The 18324-nt window shown below is 41.8% G+C and overlaps 1 protein-coding gene across 5 annotated transcripts in view; it reads left to right on the forward strand.

The window, feature by feature from the left end:
* Window positions 1-12755: 12755 nt before the first annotated feature.
* The window catches only part of MTFR1 (mitochondrial fission regulator 1), a 60840-nt gene continuing 55271 nt past the window's right edge, over window positions 12756-18324 (forward strand). For 2 of the 5 annotated variants that reach the window (XM_059893309.1, XM_059893310.1), the window contains exon 1: window positions 13576-13626. The gene's annotated coding sequence lies outside the window, so the exon portion shown is untranslated. 5 annotated transcript variants of the gene reach the window in all.

Raw genomic sequence — 18324 nt, forward strand, 5'->3', positions numbered from 1 at the left:
TCTTTTCTTCCTCCTAATTAATTTGAGCAAAAGGAGCAAGGTTGAGTAGAAAAGGTCTCTTTCACACCATTTTACCTATATCAAAAATACAAAAACATGTTTGGCTGGTTTCTGCTTCCCAAAGTCACAAGAGGGAGTGGTTGCTGCTGCTGCTGCTGCTGCTAAGTCGCTTCAGTCGTGTCCGACTCTGTGCGACCCCATAGACAGCAGCCCACCAAGCTCCCCCGTCCCTGGGATTCTCCAGGCAAGAACACTGGAGTGGCTTGCCATTTCCTTCTGCAATGCATGAAAGTGAAAAGTGAAAGTGAAGTCGCTCAGTCGTGTCCGACTCTTAGCGACCCCATGGACTGCAGCCTACCAGGCTCCTCCGTCCATGGGATTTTCCAGGCAAGAGTACTGGAGTGGGATGGTAGTAAGTAAATGTTATGTTGTTGTGCTCAGTGGTGTCTGACTCTTTGCGGCCCCATGGATCGTAATCTGCCAGGCATCTCTACCCACAGAATTTTCCAGGCAAGAATATTGGAATGGGTTGCCATTTCCTAGTCCAGGGGATCTTCCCAACCAGGGATTGAACCCAAGTCTCTTATGTCTCCTGCACTGGCAGCAGGCTCTTTACCACTAGCGCCACCTGGGAAGCCCCAGTAAGTGAATACTGAGTCTAAAATTAAAAGGAAACAAAAAATGATGTATAATGTCAGGTGGTGGAAGCACCAGCCTCATTTGTAACAATCAGCCAGACCAATTAACAGCTAGAACGGAAAAAGAAATAGGGGGGAAAGGAATTGTAAATGTAGAAAGATGTGAGAAACATATGTCCAAACAGCAGTCAGATTAAACATAGCCCACTGATTGAGTAGATGAAATTTCATTCGGTATTGTTATTAAAAACAATAACCCATGAAAATAAACTTGCTATTTTTGCTAGATTAATTTGCATATTTGAAAGGGAAAAGACATCTGGGGTATTCCCAATTAGTAATTGATAACAGGTGTTTAGCACCATCCAGAATAAAATGTTTAATAGAGTCTTTAACTGAATTTAAATCATACTTCTGATTTCATAGTATCGAAAAGACCAATTCTTCCTAGCAAACTGCCATTACGGAGAGTAGGTGACTGACGTTAAAAGGCAGGGAATGTATTCACAAAAAACGATTACTAGTTTCATAAGCACCTATAATCCTATAAGCCACAGGAATGTCTTTTGAGATTTTAAGAATTTATGTCCCCATGCTAAAAACGAACTCAACACCAGTGAAGTTATAATACCTGCCATTGTGAGTCATAGCTTGTGTTTAACTTCAGATGTCTTGCCACAGGACACAGCCGGAATGTCAGGTTTCTCAATGGCTGTGTTGCCTAAGACATGAATCACACAATGGCAGTTTTATTCATTCGATTCATTAACAACCATTTTGGAACACATACAACATGCCGGAGACAATCTAAGCAATGGATTCAAAGATGAGGACAATCACTCCTCTCAAAGAGCTCAAGGTCGAATGCAGTGGTTTCCAAAACGTTTTGATCAAGCACTATTTTTTTTTTTTTTAGCACATAGCTCTGATATATGTATATGACTTATTTATAAATTCTATATACACACTATCAAACTACTATATAAGACTTAAAAACATGTCAAAATAGAAAAGTTTAAAGGATGATAAATAAATAGAAGCACTGAAATATAAATTGTATGAACATAAAAGAGTTAGCCATATATTATTTACCAAAGAATTAAATTCCAGATGGATTTAAAACTCAAATGTAAAAAATGAAATATTAAAAATCCTTTAGGAAAATCTTGGAGACTACAATGAACAAGTAGGGGGAGACCTTAAACAAGAATGGAAATCAAGAAGTTTACAAGAAGAATAAAAAATGGACATATTTGACTTGTTTTTAAAAACTTTTTTGTATGGAAAAAAGATATATAAGCAAGGTCAATAGGTAAGAGATTTGGGAGTAACTTGGTGAGCAAATAGAGAGTAATATTCAAAAACTGATTACCAATTGTCAAGAAGGGCATTAACAACCCTACTGAAATTGGGTGTCAGGGAAGGATAAATTGGAAGATTGGGACTGACACATAAACACTACTATATATAAAATAGATAACTAATAATGACATAACGTACAGCACAGGAAACCACTCAATACTCTGTAACGACCTACATGGGCAAAGAATCTGAAAAAGAAGGGATTATGTATAACTGATTTGTTCTGCTGCACACCTAAAATCAACACAACATTGTAAATCAACTATCCTCCAATAAAAAAATGTTTTAAATAAACTGGGTAAAGAATGTAAATTAGTATTTAATCAGAAAATCCATGTGGCCAATAAACATAAAAAGTCATTGAAATCCACTTTTAATAAGGGAAAGGAAATTAATTTAACAATGATAATAATCACTTGATGCTGATCAGACTAGCAAAAATCAAAATGACACAAAGTTGCTGATGGAGATAATGGATAAGAAGAGGACTCTCCGATATTGTTGTGAAAATGTAAGTTATCACAGCCTTTTAGAACTCAATCTAGAAAAATCTGTTATAAAAAATAATACATATTTTCAGAATTCCCTGGCAGTCCAGGGGTAAGGACTCTGCACTTACACTGCAGCGGGGCCTGGTCAGGAAACTTGCGTCCCACAAACCGCATGGTACAGCCAAAAATAATAATATAGTTGGCTTAAAGCTCAACATTCAGAAAACGAAGATCATGGCATCCGGTCCCATCACTTCATGGGAAATAGATGGGGAAACAGTGGAAACAGTGTCAGACTTTATTTTTGGGGGCTCCAAAATCACTGCAGATGGTGACTGCAGCCATGAAATTAAAAGACACCTACTCCTTGGAAGGAAAGTTATGACCAACCTAGATAGCATATTCAAAAGCAGAGACATTACTTTGCCAACAAAGGTCCATCTAGTCAAGGCTATGGTTTTTCCTGTGGTCATGTATGGATGTGAGAGTTGGACTGTGAAGAAGGCTGAGCGCCGAAGAATTGATGCTTTTGAACTGTGGTGTTGGAGAAGACTTTTGAGAGTCCCTTGGACTGCAAGGAGATCCAACCAGTCCATTCTGAAGGAGATCAGCCCTGGGATTTCTTTGGAGGGAATGATGCTGAAGCTGAAACTCCAGTACTTTGGCCACCTCATGGGAAGAGTTGACTCATTGGAAAAGACTCTGATGCTGGGAGGGATTGGGGGCAGGAGGAGAAGGGGATGACAGAGGATGAGATGGTTGGATGGCATCACTGACTCGATGGACATGGATTTGGGTGAACTCCGGGAGTTGGTGATGGACAGGAAGGCCTGGCGTGCTGCGATTCATGGGGTCGCAAAGAGTCGGACACGACTGAGTGACTGAACTGAACTGAAATGAACTTTACTGGGGGCAGGTGTTAAGTATAGTTTTATATATAACGTGACAAATTTGCAGTAAGTAAAATCATATTGTAATAAAGTGGAGGAGAAGGGAGCAAAAGAGCATGAGATGGTTGAATGGCATCACCAACTCAATGGACATGAGTTTGAGCAAACTTCAGGAGATGGTGAAGGACAGGGAAGCCTGGCATGCTGCAGTCCTTGGGGTCGTAAAGAGTCAGACACCACCGAGCAACTGAACAACCACAAAGAAAAATCTATGTGTTGGACTGCACATGTGAACATAATACAACATTGTAAATCAACTATACTCCAATAAAAATTTTTAAAAACTAAAAATCAGTTTAAGTTCCTAGAAAAAAAATGTATATGTTTTAGGTTAAAAGGCACAGGGGTATTTAGCAGTTCCAAGGAACTACTTTCTTAAGTATGAGAGCAACAAACTGGAGGTCACCAAACTCTCTGAGGACATATAAGAGGCTGGAGGCTGGTGGGGCAACCAGTGAGCCCCACTGAGTGGCTCAGTGTCTGTACAACCTCATTCAAAAAAGCTACAGGATGCTAAGTGGTTCAGACAAATCTGAGTTTGACCACTTGCTGGCTGTATGATTTTGTACTCCTCACCTTGCTGCTGAGAGCCTCAGTCTCTTCTAAAAAACAGAGGTCATGGCACCTGCTTTCCAAAATTGCTATTGTAATCAGATAAAATAGTGTAAGTGAATGCATCAGTGCATCTAGACCAGTATCTAGAAGACATTCCATAAACGTACATTTAGTCCCATGTCTCTCTTAAAAAATATACTATATAGAAAAGATCTAATAAAAGCTAATTTATGGTCAAAAAATTCAGGAGTGCTTGTTTTGAGGGGGAGGTTGGTTTGTTGTTTTTGTTTTGTTTTGGCTATGGCCTGTGGCATGCAGATTCCCCATTGGATCAAGGATCAAATCCACGTCCCCAGCACTGGAAGCACAGAGTAAGCCACTGTACCACCTGAGAAGTCCCAGGAGTACTTGAATACTGGGGGGAAAAAACAAAAAGAAACATCATCAGTCACTTTTGGAGAATTTGAAAAAACCAAATCATTTTTCTGAAAACTACATTATATAGAGAATTAAAACAAGCATTAAATCAAGCCAAGCATTAAACCTGCCTTTCTGAAACGTGCTACACTTCAGGGTAACAAAATAGCTGAAGCGCGATAATTAGTCTGAAAACTGGTAGATATTAAGAAACAAGCATCAATCTGCCTTTCTTTATAAACATGCCTTAAGGTAACCAATTAGTTAATAAATGAAATGGGATAATAACACATCATCATTGTTGTTTAGTCGCTAAGTTGTGTCCAACTCTTTTACAACCCCGTAGACTCTCACCTCGGAGAAGGCAATGGCACCCCACTCCAGTACTCTTGCCTGGAAAATCCCATGGATGGAGGAGCCTGGTAGGCTGCAGTCCAGGGGGTCCCTAAGAGTCGGACACGACTGAGCGACTTCACTTTCACTTTTCACTTTCATGCATTGCAGAAGGAAATGGCAAGCCACTCCAGTGTTCTTGCCTGGAGAATCCCAGGGACAGGGGAGCCTGGTGGGCTGCCGTCTATGGGGTCGCACAGAGTCGGACACAACTGAAGTGACTTAGCAGTAGCAGTAGCAGCAGACTCTCACCTGTCAGGCTTTTCTGTCCACCGGATTTCCCAGGCAAGAATACTGCAGTGAGTTGACATTTTCTTCTCCAGGTGATCTTCACGACCCGGGAATCAAACCCATGGCTCCTAGGCTCCTATATTACAGGTGGATTCTTTACCACTGAGCCATGTGGGAAGCAGTCATCACCCTTTTGCAAACTATAATGACATCACGGATCCAGGCAGTGATAATCAATAGCTGTTAATGTTTCAAAAAAGAAGCACATGAACATTATGTAGCTTCTGATGCAAGTGTACATGGCCACAAATGAAGTATTCTGGCCAAAAAAATGAACCTGAATCAAATCAAGCCTTTGTATCTAATCAGCAGTTTACAGAAAATAAAAGGAGATAGATGTGTGTGTTAGTCGCCTAGTCATGTCCAACTCTTTTTGACTGCATGGACTGTAGCTGTCCAGACTCCTCTGCCCACAGGATTTTCCAGGCAAGAATACTAGAGTGGGTTGCCATTTCCTTCTCCAGGGCTTCTTCCTGATCCAGTCATTGAACCCATGTCTTCTCCATTGCAGGCAGATTCTTTACCATTGAGCCACTTGGGAAGCCTCGATAATAGTATAGATATGTTTTTAAAAAGACACTTGCTCAGTGCTTTCAATGCCAGGGGCCTGGCTCTATCCCTTTTCGGGGTACTAAGATTCCATAAGCCACATGGTGTGACCAAAAATATAAATAAATAACAAAAATAAATAAAAATAAAATAAAGACTCCTTATCATTTAGTGATATTCACAGAAATATTTATGGTTAAAATGACATGGCTGAGATTAGCTTCAAAAGAATCAAAGAGTTTGCTTGTATCAGGCCTTGTGATTCATTCTCTGGCATCACCTCCAAAAAAGAAAAAAGAATCAAAGAGGCCAGGAAAGAGTATAAATGAAACCAATAGGAGTGGGAAGCTGTGTGGTAAATATTTGAGGATTCATTGTACTATGCTTTTTACTTTTGTGCACGTTCAACATTTTCCATAATTACAATTTTTAAAACAAAGCATGATTTAAATACATAAAAAAAGAGCTCTGTGGGTCAGTGTCTATCCCAAATCTGGTTTAGAGAAAGGAATATCACAATCACAGTCTCTGGAAGGCAGTGACTTTTTGATCTATTTGGATACACATCTTTTAGAACATACCATATATCAGATGGGTTTGTACACTGATCTGAGAAAAATAAAATAGTTTCAAGGCTCAGAACAACCAAATATATCCAAAAATATATGATTAAATCAGAATAGCTCAGTAATTCTTCCTTGGGCACCATGGTAAAATACATTTGTTTGTACTGAGATTTACATGATGGAAGCTGTTTTAAACATTATTCTCCATTAACAATATCTGCCTTTTATGGTAACCAGAGCCTTGAAGCTAAGAGTACTGAACTATCTGGCATTAATCTGCAACTTTCAACTCTTCCCTCTTGTGAGATAATGCTATCCCATCAATTATCCTTAGGCAGCTGTCCTGTAGCTGCACTTCTCCTAAGCACATCCAGCTGCCCTTTATAAGTGTTCCTATCATGGGTACTTCACTGCCTTACCCAGTGGTCTTTTACCAGCTAGGTTTTCTTCGATTCTAAAGTCAGGAACTCTTGAGGCCCATTTCAATGTGATATATTTTTTATAGACAGGCAATCAGAGCTGTCAAAAAGGAAAACTAGAGAAAGGGTCTTGTTTATTTATGTATGTATTTTTGGCTGCACAGGGTCTTCGTTGCTGCATGAAGGCTTGCTCTAATTGCAGTAAGTGAGGGCTACTCTCTAGCTGCAGCACGTGGGCTTCTCATGTCGGTGGCTTATTTAGTCGAAGAGTGAGGGCTCCAGGCATGCAGGCTCTGTAGTTGTGACACATGGGTTTAGTTGCTCCACGGCAAGTGAGATCTTCCCAGATCAGTGATCCAACCGGTGTTTCTGGCATTGCAAGGTGGATTCTTCATCCCTAGACCACCAGAGAAGCCCTGCCCTTAGTATTTTACAAACGTTACACAATTAGTCCTCAGGACTACCCTTTGAAGGTGACTCTTTTCCCCACTGTCAAGAAATTGAGACCCACTGAGGCTGGCTGGCTTGTCCAACGCTGCATAGCTGGTAGTGGCAGAAGCATATTTGAATATAGGTCTGTCTGACTTAGAAGCCCATAGTCTTTCTATCAATACAACAGAATTCTGCCTTACCATCAACCAATATGAATACATAGGAACCTAACTTCTTGTTAAATCTCTACATGGAAACTGGCCCACAACTGGCCTTGGTCATCTTTTTATTCCCTAACATACACTTAATAAGGATAAATCTCCTTGCCTTAATAATGGCATTATAATCCTTTAATTTTCTGTTAAGAATCTGGAGGCATGTAAAGGTCAAGGTATTTTTTCAAGGCTGCACATTGGGTAAGAATGACTCTTTTTTTTTTCTCCTCTATTCAATAAATATTTCAACTAGCAGATGAAATTTCAGTTATTCTGGATTCTGCCAAGAAAGCAAAGCCATTTGTTTGAGTCAAGAATTCCAGGATTAGACAGACTAAAAAGAGAAGTCTATTTTCTTCTAAAATCCCCAAATGGATTGCCCTGTAACCTTCTACAGTTTTAAACTTAGTTATACAGAGCAATCACATAAGAATCTGGAAAGGAGCTTGGGTATATGCATTTTTAAACAAATTCCTGGGAATTCCCTGGCAGTCCGGTATTACTAACTGTCCAAACTTCCACAGTGGGTGGCATGGGTTTGATCTCTGGTCTGAGAACTAAAATCCCATGCGCCAAAAAAAAAAAAAAAAAAAAAAATTCCACAGTGAAATTTAAGAACCACTGATCTTATGGACTGGAAGAAACACAAGCTGGAATCAAGATTGGCGGGAGGGAGAAATATCAATAACCTCAGATATGCAGATGACACCACCCTTATGGCAGAAAGTGAAGAGGAACTAAAAAGCCTCTTGATGAAAGTGAAAGTGAAGAGTGAAAAAGTTGGCTTAAAGCTCAACATTCAGAAAACGAAGATCATGGCATTCAGTCCCATCACTTCATGGGAAATAGATGGGGAAACAGTGGAAACAGTGTCAGACTTTATTTTTCTGGGCTCCAAAATCACTACAGATGGTGACTGCAGCCATGAAATTAAAAGACACCTACTCCTTGGAAGGAAAGTTATGACCAACCTAGATAGCATATTCAAAAGCAGAGACATTACTTTGCCAACAAAGGTCCATCTAGTCAAGGCTATGGTTTTTCCTGTGGTCATGTATGGATGTGAGAGTTGGACTGTGAAGAAGGCTGAGCGCTGAAGAATTGATGCTTTTGAACTGTGGTGTTGGAGATGACTCCTGAGAGTCCCTTGGACTGCAAGGAGATCCAACCAGTCCATTCTGAAGGAGATCAGCCCTGGGATTTCTTTGGAGGGAATGATGCTGAAGCTGAAACTCCAGTACTTTGGCCACCTCATGGGAAGAGTTGACTCATTGAAAAAGACTCTGATGCTGGGAGGGATTGGGTACAAGAGGTGAAGGGGCCGACAGAGGATGAGATGGCTGGATGGCATCACCGACTTGATGGACGTGAGTTTAAGTGAACTCCGGGAGATGGTGATGGACAGGGAGGCCTGGCGTGCTGCAATTCATGGGGTCGCAAAGAGTCGGACACGACTGAGCGACTGAACTGAACTGAACTGATCTTATGAAGGGTCAGAAATTGTATTAGTTATCTATTGCTTTCTAACAAATTACTCAAAACATAGCAACTTAACACAATAATCATTTATCTTGTAGTTTCTATGCATGAAGAACCCATGTGTGGCTGAGCTGGATGTTTCTGGCTCAGGGTTTCTCATGAAGCTGCAATCAAGGTGTCAGTGGGGCTGCAGTCATATCAAGGCTCAAGGTGGAGAGGATCTTTTTCCAAGATCTCTCATGTGGCTGTTAGAGGATTCAGTTTCTTACAGGCTGATGTACAGGTGGTCAGAGGCCTTCCTCAGTTTCTTGCCACGTGGACCTCTTCATAGAGCAGCTCACATTATGGCAGCTGGTTTCTCAGAGTGACCAAAGGAGAGATCAAGAGAGAGCAAGCAAGTCACAGTCCTTTTGTAACCTAATCTTGGAAGGGATATCATATCACTCTTGCTGTAGTCTATTCATTAGAAGGAAGTCACTAGGTCCAACCCCACACTCAAGGAGAGGAAATGACACAACAGCATGAATACCAGACAGGAATCTATGGGGGCCAACTTAGAGGTTGCCTATCACAGAGAGGTAAACAAAGAATTAAAAAATAAGGCAGTAATATATGTCCACTAAGAGAAGCCAATATCAGTGATACCTCGGGGCAACAAGTACATCCAGTATCTAGATTTTGGTTCCTAAATACCATTCCAGGACTCCTTGAAGAAAGGGAGAAATGGCAACTCTAATGCTGGGGTGGGAAAAATACAAGATCAGCCTGGAGCTTCTTGTAGTTCAAGAGAAAAGATGATGATCAAAAAACAAAAAGGACACATGAGCCAACCCCAAAGGTTCCAATGGTCAAGATGGAAAAATTTGAACAACAAAATTTGCCGAGGTCCAGCCCTGGCTGATCCAGGGTATTCGAAGCGGGGACGGCGTCAGCGAGGATCAGGATACGATAGCTTCAATTAGATATTAATTAGAGATGTAAAGAGTAATAGAATGAGGATAGCTCAGTAGGAAAATTCAGTGGAGAAAAGAGGCTGAGTAGCCTGGTTTACGCGGGAGACCAATAAAACTTCAAGACAAGAAGCTTGCACGCACCACTTACGTAGGCTGCAGGCGTCCTTCTGTTCTCCCGAAGGAGAGGAGACACTGAGGCCTCCCCGGTCGGATCTTAGAAGCCCAGGCATAATTAGTAAGCATGGTGGGTTCCGCGCTCCAAATGGAGACTCAGCCAGAGTGAGAGAGCGAGCGACATGGGGAGACCAAGTTTCGGTGAACAAGGCCCGCACTTTATTTTCCAAAGTAGTTTTTATACCTTAAGTTGTGCATAGAGGATAATGGGGGAAGGGGTAGAGTCATGCAAGGACAGCAGTTTCTGATCCTAATCGAAGCCAGACTTTCAAACTTATCATATGCAAAAGTTCAGGTGATTTACATCATCTTCTGGCCAGGAGGCCTGTTAACATTTTAAGAAACTTATTTTTCTCTAAAGGTGATTATTCCAAAGTCAGGAGCCACCCTCCAAAAGCATTAGATAAAGTTGCATTCCTATAGGGCAAAGGTGTGGTGGGCTCAATCAAGAAAAGAATTAACTCAAGGGTCCAAGGTTACAAACATTAAAGCTACTACTTACACCAATTATATTAATCAATACACTGCCAGGGACACAGCAGGTAAGGGATATGGAGACTTAGCAGCAAACATTGGCCCAACAATACAATTTCTAATCAATCTTTTAACTGCTCAAAGGAATCTGTATTTAGACAGTTTAGAACATCTCATGCCTCTCACAGTTGGGAGGCTCTGAGCAATCACATGTGGCCGGAAGAACCTATTCAGGCAGGCTAGAGGACTTCCAAAGGAGTCTGTAGGTTGAAACACTATCACACCCAGGAACTTTATTAACTGGAGCTATAAGTTAACTCTTTTTTCAGAGAGAGGTAGTGGGGGACAGGCCCCCCCTCCCCGTAAAGTCAGAGGTGTAGGTGATAGCACAAAGCAGAAAGTAGGCAGACTCTGGTTTTGGGGGTAGATGCTCGAGGATTTCCAGGGGGACTCCTGAGGCTCGATCCCGCCTTTGCGTATGTCAAGCCTCCTTCCTCATGACCTTTGCCACGGGCGGAGTACCTCACTCTGGCCCCCAACAAAAATTAAAATCATAATATAAAATATAAACTGAAGTATAAAATAAATATATATATGCATATTTATAATAAATGATTGGATATAAATAAGTGGGGGAAGGAGGAAGAGATGAATCTTCTTTACAGAAAAATTTCCGATAACATAATTCCCGATAATATTCTACTCCAGGAGGTGGAGCTTAATCTCCTACTCTCCTTCAGTGTGGGTTGGATTTTGTGACTTACTTCCAGACAATACGGGAAGGTGGGGGGGGGAATGCTACTTTACAGTGTTGACACTAGCAAATACTACTGCAGTCTAGGTGGTCAGGGTTAATTTAACATCAGCATAATTAAGTCATCATGACCCCTCATATGATATGATGTGAAGAGCATCTAATCCATACGATATTTTTCCCAAAGCTTATAATCCCAGTCTAATCACGAGGTTAAAAAAAAAAAAAGAAACAATCAACAAATTCAAATTGAGGAACATTTTAAAAAATATCTGACCAGATTCCTCAAAACTGTCATGGTCATAGCAAGGTTATGAAAAACAAGGAAAGATTGAGAAACAGACCGGGGAGCCTAAAAAGACATGACGACTAAATGTAATGTGGCACTTTGGATTGAATTGTGGGACAGAAAAAGAGTTAGTAAAATCTGAAATAAGTCTGGAATTTGTACCAGTGTTGGCTCCTCAGTTTTATAAATATTTTATGATAATGTAAGATGTTAGCCTTAGGAAAAACTGGGTGAGGAGCACACAGAAACTTTTTGTACTATCTTTGTAACCTTTCTGTAAATCTAAAGTTATTCCAAAATAAAGTTGATTAAAAACAAAAAATAAAGCACTCTGCTTATAATTTTGAAAATGTGATGACTGCAGCATTTCCCCCTAGAATTAGCTTCTGGCTGAGCACACTTCAAACCCTCTTTGTCTTCCATCAGCTACATACTTCTAATGGCAGGTCCCACTGGACACATCCATTTATGAGACAGAATAAAGAATGGTTAGGAGCTTTCCTGGAAGTCATTCCAACAAAGTGACTCAAATTCATCTTTTCCCCTCACCCAGATTCCCTAAATGCCCAGAACCACTGCACTGCATCCAGGATGAAGCCAAGTGTGAATGAAAGGAAATTGGAATGGAAAAAAGTCTTAACCAATCCCCGCTGAGGAGGTCTTTAAGACATCTTCCTTTGAAAGAGTTGAAAGTACATACGATCATGTGAACTCAGTGCTAGATGCCCTCCTTGGGCCTTGGAAAGAGCCAAGTCACGGGGTTTCGGCAGAAGCTTCATTTGTCGTCGTTGTTTAGTCGCTAAGTCATGTCCAACTCTTTTGCAACCCCGTGGACTGTATGTAGCCCGTCAGGCTCCTCTGTCCTTAGGATTTTCCAGGTAAGAATACTGGAGTGGATTCCCATTCCGATCTCCAGGGGAACTTCCCCACTCAGGAATCAAACCCGCATCTCCTGCATTGGCAGGTGGACACTTTACAACTAGGCCACCAAGGAAACCCTCAAAATTTATTAGCTTAGCACTAAATTCACCCTGGAAAAATCTTAGAGGAAACAGGTGAACGCTGTCAGAAATGGTGCAAAGCTTGCCCCCTGCCCCTTTAGCTCAGGTGCTCCTGCTCTTTCAAGCATTCGTCCTCTCTGTTGGTCTCCCCGAGAACCCAGGGCAGGTTTAGGTAGGTCTTCCAGGCCCCCTCCATGTCTCCATTATAACATCTGGTTACATAAGTTAAGTGTGTAGTTAGCCTGTAGGTTCACTGAGGGTGTGGTTCAAAGCTTTTAAAAATCTTTGTACTGTCACAGTGGGCCCCCAACAATCCCTTGTTGAGTAAGTGAATTGATGCTCTTGTTGAAGGAGGGAAGCCCTCGCCAGGGAGAGACTCCGGCACCCGTGATAAGAACATCAAAGCTCTGATGACTGACCTCTGGGGTCAATTACAATGGGAGGGTAAGAAAAACAGCTAATCACCAACAGCCTCTTGAAAGCTCACACAGAAATAGACAGCTTTCTCATTCTACAAATGAATCTTTTATCAGTCCTACACAGGTTACCAAGCTTAATATATTGTTAGCTATAAACATAATGCTATTTTCATGACAATGATTTGAAATCCAGTGTCCTAGGATATTCAACTATTGAAAACACACCTGTCCCAATGAATCAGACTAAGATGCTGGAACTGAAGACAGTAAAATCCTCATCCATCAGGCACTTTGTATAACCCCACACCCTCACTTCCCCTAAAGACAAACACACCCAAGATACGAAGGCACAACATAGGCTGGGTGAGGACACGTCCCCACAGCGCGATAAGAAAGAGCTCAACATCTGTTAGCTTAATATGGGCTTAAGATTCACAGCTTCTTTCAAGGTCATCCACATTTGTGGCCACAATCAGAATGTGGGTCTTCCTACACACCTAGAGCTTGAAGTTTACAAAGCACTTCGCAGCGCAAGAAGTGAAGACAAAAAGCCAGGTTCACGAGAAAGCGCACTCGCTGGTCGAGCCCCGCGCGTGCGCACACTGAGAACGGCCGTCCCAGAAGCGTCCCGCCGTCACCTCGCCTTCCGCTCCGGGCTCTCAGTGCCCGCCTTCGGGTTAGGCGCTGATTGGTCAGGCTGGCCGGTGCTCGGGGCGGAGACTGGGTGATTGTCAGCAACGCCCTGGGACAGCCTAGCTTCAAGCCTGAGTTGCCGGAGCAGGCTCCTGGCTGCCGCGCGGCCGAGGTAAAGTGGGGCTGGCGGCTCTGTAGAGCGGTTGGCTTGGGGGTCGAGGAGGTGCCCCCGGGCCCGATGGTGGTGGGGAGCCCTGGTGACAGTCAGCGTGGGAGCTGAAGGAGCGCGGTTCGGAGTTGCCGGGATGAGGGCGGGTTCCGCCGGCCGGTTGGGTGCCTGCGCCGCGGCTGATGGGAGAGGTTCTGGGGCCGCCGGGTGGCTGAGGGCTTGGGTGGGGCTGGGGCTTCGGCGGAGCGGAGGGACTTCGGCCGACTAGCCCCGAGGGCTGGGGCTTCCCCACCCGCCCAGTCACCCCCACGGCTGCCCCCTGCCTTCATCCGTCTTCGGTCCGGTGTCCGGAAGGCCCTTGGCGGCGGTTCCCGTGGGTGTTGCGCGTCCCCCGGGATCGGCGGGCGCACCTCCCCACCAGGCCTCGGGCGTCCGGAGAGGGCAGCACACCTCCCGAGCGGCTCGGTGGCTTAACCAGCTCAGCTGACCGGCTTTTTACTGTTTTCACTTTTCGCCTGCTTGGACTTTCCCACTGTGTGTTCTTGACCAGGACTTACATTAGTCCCAAAGGTAGGGGTGGAAGGGAAAGAATCGACCTTTTAACATTTAAAAGCACGTTATATTATGGAAACCTGGTCGAGAGACTAGCGTAAAGAACTCGGTGTACCCATCACCCAGTTTCAACAAGTATCAATAAATGGCTAGGCTTGTCCCTCTCCACAGATTATTTTGACGTGTATCTGAGACATATCACTGTATCTCTCTTACTTATTTCTTAGGATCAATAGTCATCCTTTTCCAATCATGTGCTTCCCAGAGAGATTGAGTAAAATAAGGCACGCTTTAAGGCGTAGACGGCGCTAATGCATTTTGCGTTAGGAGAATGTGGGCAATTTTCCAACGGTGCTGTCTCATTACCTGGTGCTCAGGCTTTCGAAATCACTGAAAACAAAGGTGCCAAATAATCTAGTTTTGTCTGTAGCTTTACTGCATTTGAGTGGTAGTAATATTTGATTTTTATTCAATAAATTTTGTTTTAGTATTGATAATTTTATATTTACCGAGTCCTTGATATGTATGAAGCATTGTGAAAGTGTTTTCAGCTGTTAGTTCATTAACTTTTACAACAGCTGTATGAAGTATTGATGGGTATTATCCCATTTTACAGGTGAGCAGGAAAAGAGGTTTAGAGAGGTTAAGCAGTTTGCCTGAGGTCAGGCTGATGTAAGAAGCTTGTCGTTGATGTTTAGTCCCTAAGTTGTGTCCAACTCTTTTGCGACCCTATGGACTGTATGTAGCCCACCAGACTCCTCTGTAAGTTTTCACAGGTAAGGATACTGGAGTGGGTTGCCATTTCCTTCTCCAGGGATGGAACCCAGGAGGATTCTTGATTGCTGAGCCACCTGGGAAGCTCTATGTATGAAGCAGGGGGCTGTAATTTAGCTTGCTGATCCAGGTCACTGCAAAATTCTTGCTCTTTTAACCATAATTGAATGTCCCAAGAAATTGTGGAGTAAACCTAACTGCTGTGGAAATTTCTGTTGGACTACAAATCCATAATGGGAAAAAAACCACACCTGGATATTTTGAATACAATAGTAAGATAGGTATTTTTTGTCCCTTTGAAACAATAAAAGGTTAACACAATTGGTTTTGAGAGTCCCTTGGACTGCAAGGAGATCCAACCAGTCCATTCTAAAGGAGATCAGTCCTGGGTGTTCATTGGAAGGACTGATGCTGAAGCTGAAACTCCAATACTTTGGCCACCTCATGCGAAGAGTTGACTCATTGGAAAAGACTCTGATGCTGGGAGGGATTGGGGGCAGGAGGAGAAAGGGACGACAGAGGATGAGATGGCTGGATGGCATCACCGACCCGATGGACATGAGTTTGAGTGAACTCCGGGAGTTGGTGATGTACAGGGAGGCCTGGCGTGCTGCGGTTCATGGGGTCGCAAAGAGTCGGACATGACTGAGCGACTGAACTGAACAGTTGGTTTTAAAGTTATGAGCAAAGTATGCAAGTGTAGTTCAATGAATAAAATTAAAAATTTTTTCTCTAGATATGGCCAGTTAAAGGGGAAATGAAAAGGGAAAAAAATATATCAAGGAATAGTCTCTATCTCTTTTGGCAGTTAGCATATACTTGCTATATATACTGGCTACTTTAATACGTATCCCTCATCTTCTCAGTTTTACACTGTTTCTTATCCTCATCCAAGTATTGAGTTGGCTGAAAACTTTGTTCTGGGTTTTTCTGTAACAGCCTTTGGAAAAACCCAAACGAACTTTTTGGCCAACCCGATAGTTTTAGAGTAAGGCCTAGAGACAGAGAGAGACAGCTGGGCTTATTTAGAGGACAGTAGAGAAGACCTGCTGAGTTGGAGTTTAGGATTCCTACTGTAGGGGAGTAATTCAAAAGTCTAAAAGTAAGGTTAAATTCACACATGAAGGAACTTGAGTGCCAAATTTAAGAAACTTGAATTTTGAGCAAAGAAGTGACATGATCACAGTCTCCTAGGAATATAATGAGCTGGCTCTGTCAAAAATGGCTTCACCTGAGACGTGGAAACAATTAGTGATTTGACCTGGTGAATATAAAAGAAATGGACTTTCCAGATCTCCCTAGCGGCAAAGAATCCACCTGACAATGAAAGAGATGTGGGTTCAATGTCTGGGTTGGGAGGATCCCCTGGAGTAGGAAGTGGTAACCCGCTTCAGTATTCTTGCCTGGAAAACTGAAGGACAAAGGAGATTGGTGGGCTACAGATCCTGGGGCTGCAAAGAGTTGGACACGACTTAAAGCAACTCAACAACAAGAAATATCCATGAGCCCTGTTCAATTTGAGGAAGAAGGAACTCAAGGCAATACAAAATGGCACAGGGAAGGCTGATACACATTCTGTCTAGTGCTGTGCAGGGAGGGGGAGTTCATGCTCTAAGTGAGTCTGGCAATGAAGCAAGACTCACAGTGTATTAATTTTCCAGGGCTGCCGTAATATGCTGAGTGACTAAGCACACACATATAAAGGAAATAGATTTTGGTTTAACTGGTGAATTTATGGACATAAGGAAAGAAATGGAGGAAAAAAATAGTCTGTAAAATAGTAAGAGACAGTGTGGTGCAGTAGGTTCCAAAGTCCAGGTAAACTTCAGTTTCTACTCCTTTGTTTTCTTGGGTAATCTTGGTGATGAGTATTATTAGTGTATGGCTACTTTTTGAATCGTTGACAACTCAACTGTTCATCTTTTCTTTTATATGTTTATTGTATACTGTTGATACAAATTTCACCACTTAGTTTAAGCAACAAAATGTGGCACTATAATCTCACTATGTAATGATACAGAAGAAAGATGGAGAACTCCATCACCTCACCTCAGACACAGACAATATTAAGCTTTGGTATCTTTTCAGATCTTTTCTTCTGTATATGCGTGTGCATAAAATATTTCACCACCATTTCTATGCTTTATTTTTTAAAACAGAATCACATATATGTTAGTCATTTAGATGTTTATCAGATATCCTTTCTTTTGTTTTAATGGCCATAAACTTAGAATGGGTATGTTGAATTTAACTATTTCCTTATTGATGGACATTTAGTTTGCTTCTAGAGTTTCTCTTCTACAACTAGTACTTCAGTAACTAGGCTTCCCTCATAGCGCAGTGGTAAAGAACCTGTCTGCAAGGCAGGAGACTTGGGTTTAATCCCTAGATTGGGAAGATCCCCTGGAGAAGGGAATGGCAACCCACTCCAATATTCTTGCCTAGAGATTTCCATAGACAGAGGAGCCTGGTGAGCTACAGTCTATGGGGTCGCAACTACCCTTACTAGCTTTTAAAAATGCAGCGTCTTTTTTGAAACTGACACAACATTGTAAATTAACTATATTTCAATAAAAAGTAAAAAATACTGTTAATTTAAAAAAAACAACTAAACACCTTTAATTTAAAAAGTATGATTTATTGACTTTTTCCATAAGGCAGTTTTATATATACATAATATGTAGAGGACAGTAATTATTACACAGCTTATCAAAATCACCTTTATAATGAATTCTCATCAATTTGCTTGGCCCAAGGAAGCAATTTTAATTAGTGAAAAATAGTACTGACTTCCAAGTAATGTGAGTGTTTGTTTCTACTGGTGTCCAGGACCACTTAAGATACTTGGGCAGTCTTTCAAAAGATTGTTTTAAAACTGATGCCAGAATACTTAATTCGTTTGCATGGGAATGCTTAAAATAACACTTTAAGGAAATTCCTGTGTCATTCACAATAGGGTTATATCTCAGAGTTACATGAAAATGACACATCTTTAATTCAGATGGAAACATACAATTAACCTCTTTTATAACATAAGGAGAGAAAGTCATCCTCTAAAAATGTAGTGAAAATGTCCCTCAAAAGTTTAGTTTCTTATCTAAAGCTCTTTTAATTTGAAAGAACTTTCATCGAGTTTTAATTAGGTAATGTTCTTAGGCTTCTTATCTAAATAGATTGTTGTTGAGAGATGTAGTACAGGTCATGAGATTTATTGTGGACTGAAAAAAGTTACACTTATGTCAGATTCTGTGTTGGGTACTGGGAATGTAGCAGTATATTTAATGTTGTATGACTAGTATAGAATATTAGTTCTAAAATACTGCCAGTAAATTCCATATGCATAGGTCGAATACTATGTCATTACTTAATAGTGTG

Source organism: Bos taurus, chromosome 14 (genome assembly GCF_002263795.3).
Source record: "Bos taurus isolate L1 Dominette 01449 registration number 42190680 breed Hereford chromosome 14, ARS-UCD2.0, whole genome shotgun sequence".
NCBI classification, from domain to species: Eukaryota; Metazoa; Chordata; class Mammalia; order Artiodactyla; family Bovidae; genus Bos; species Bos taurus.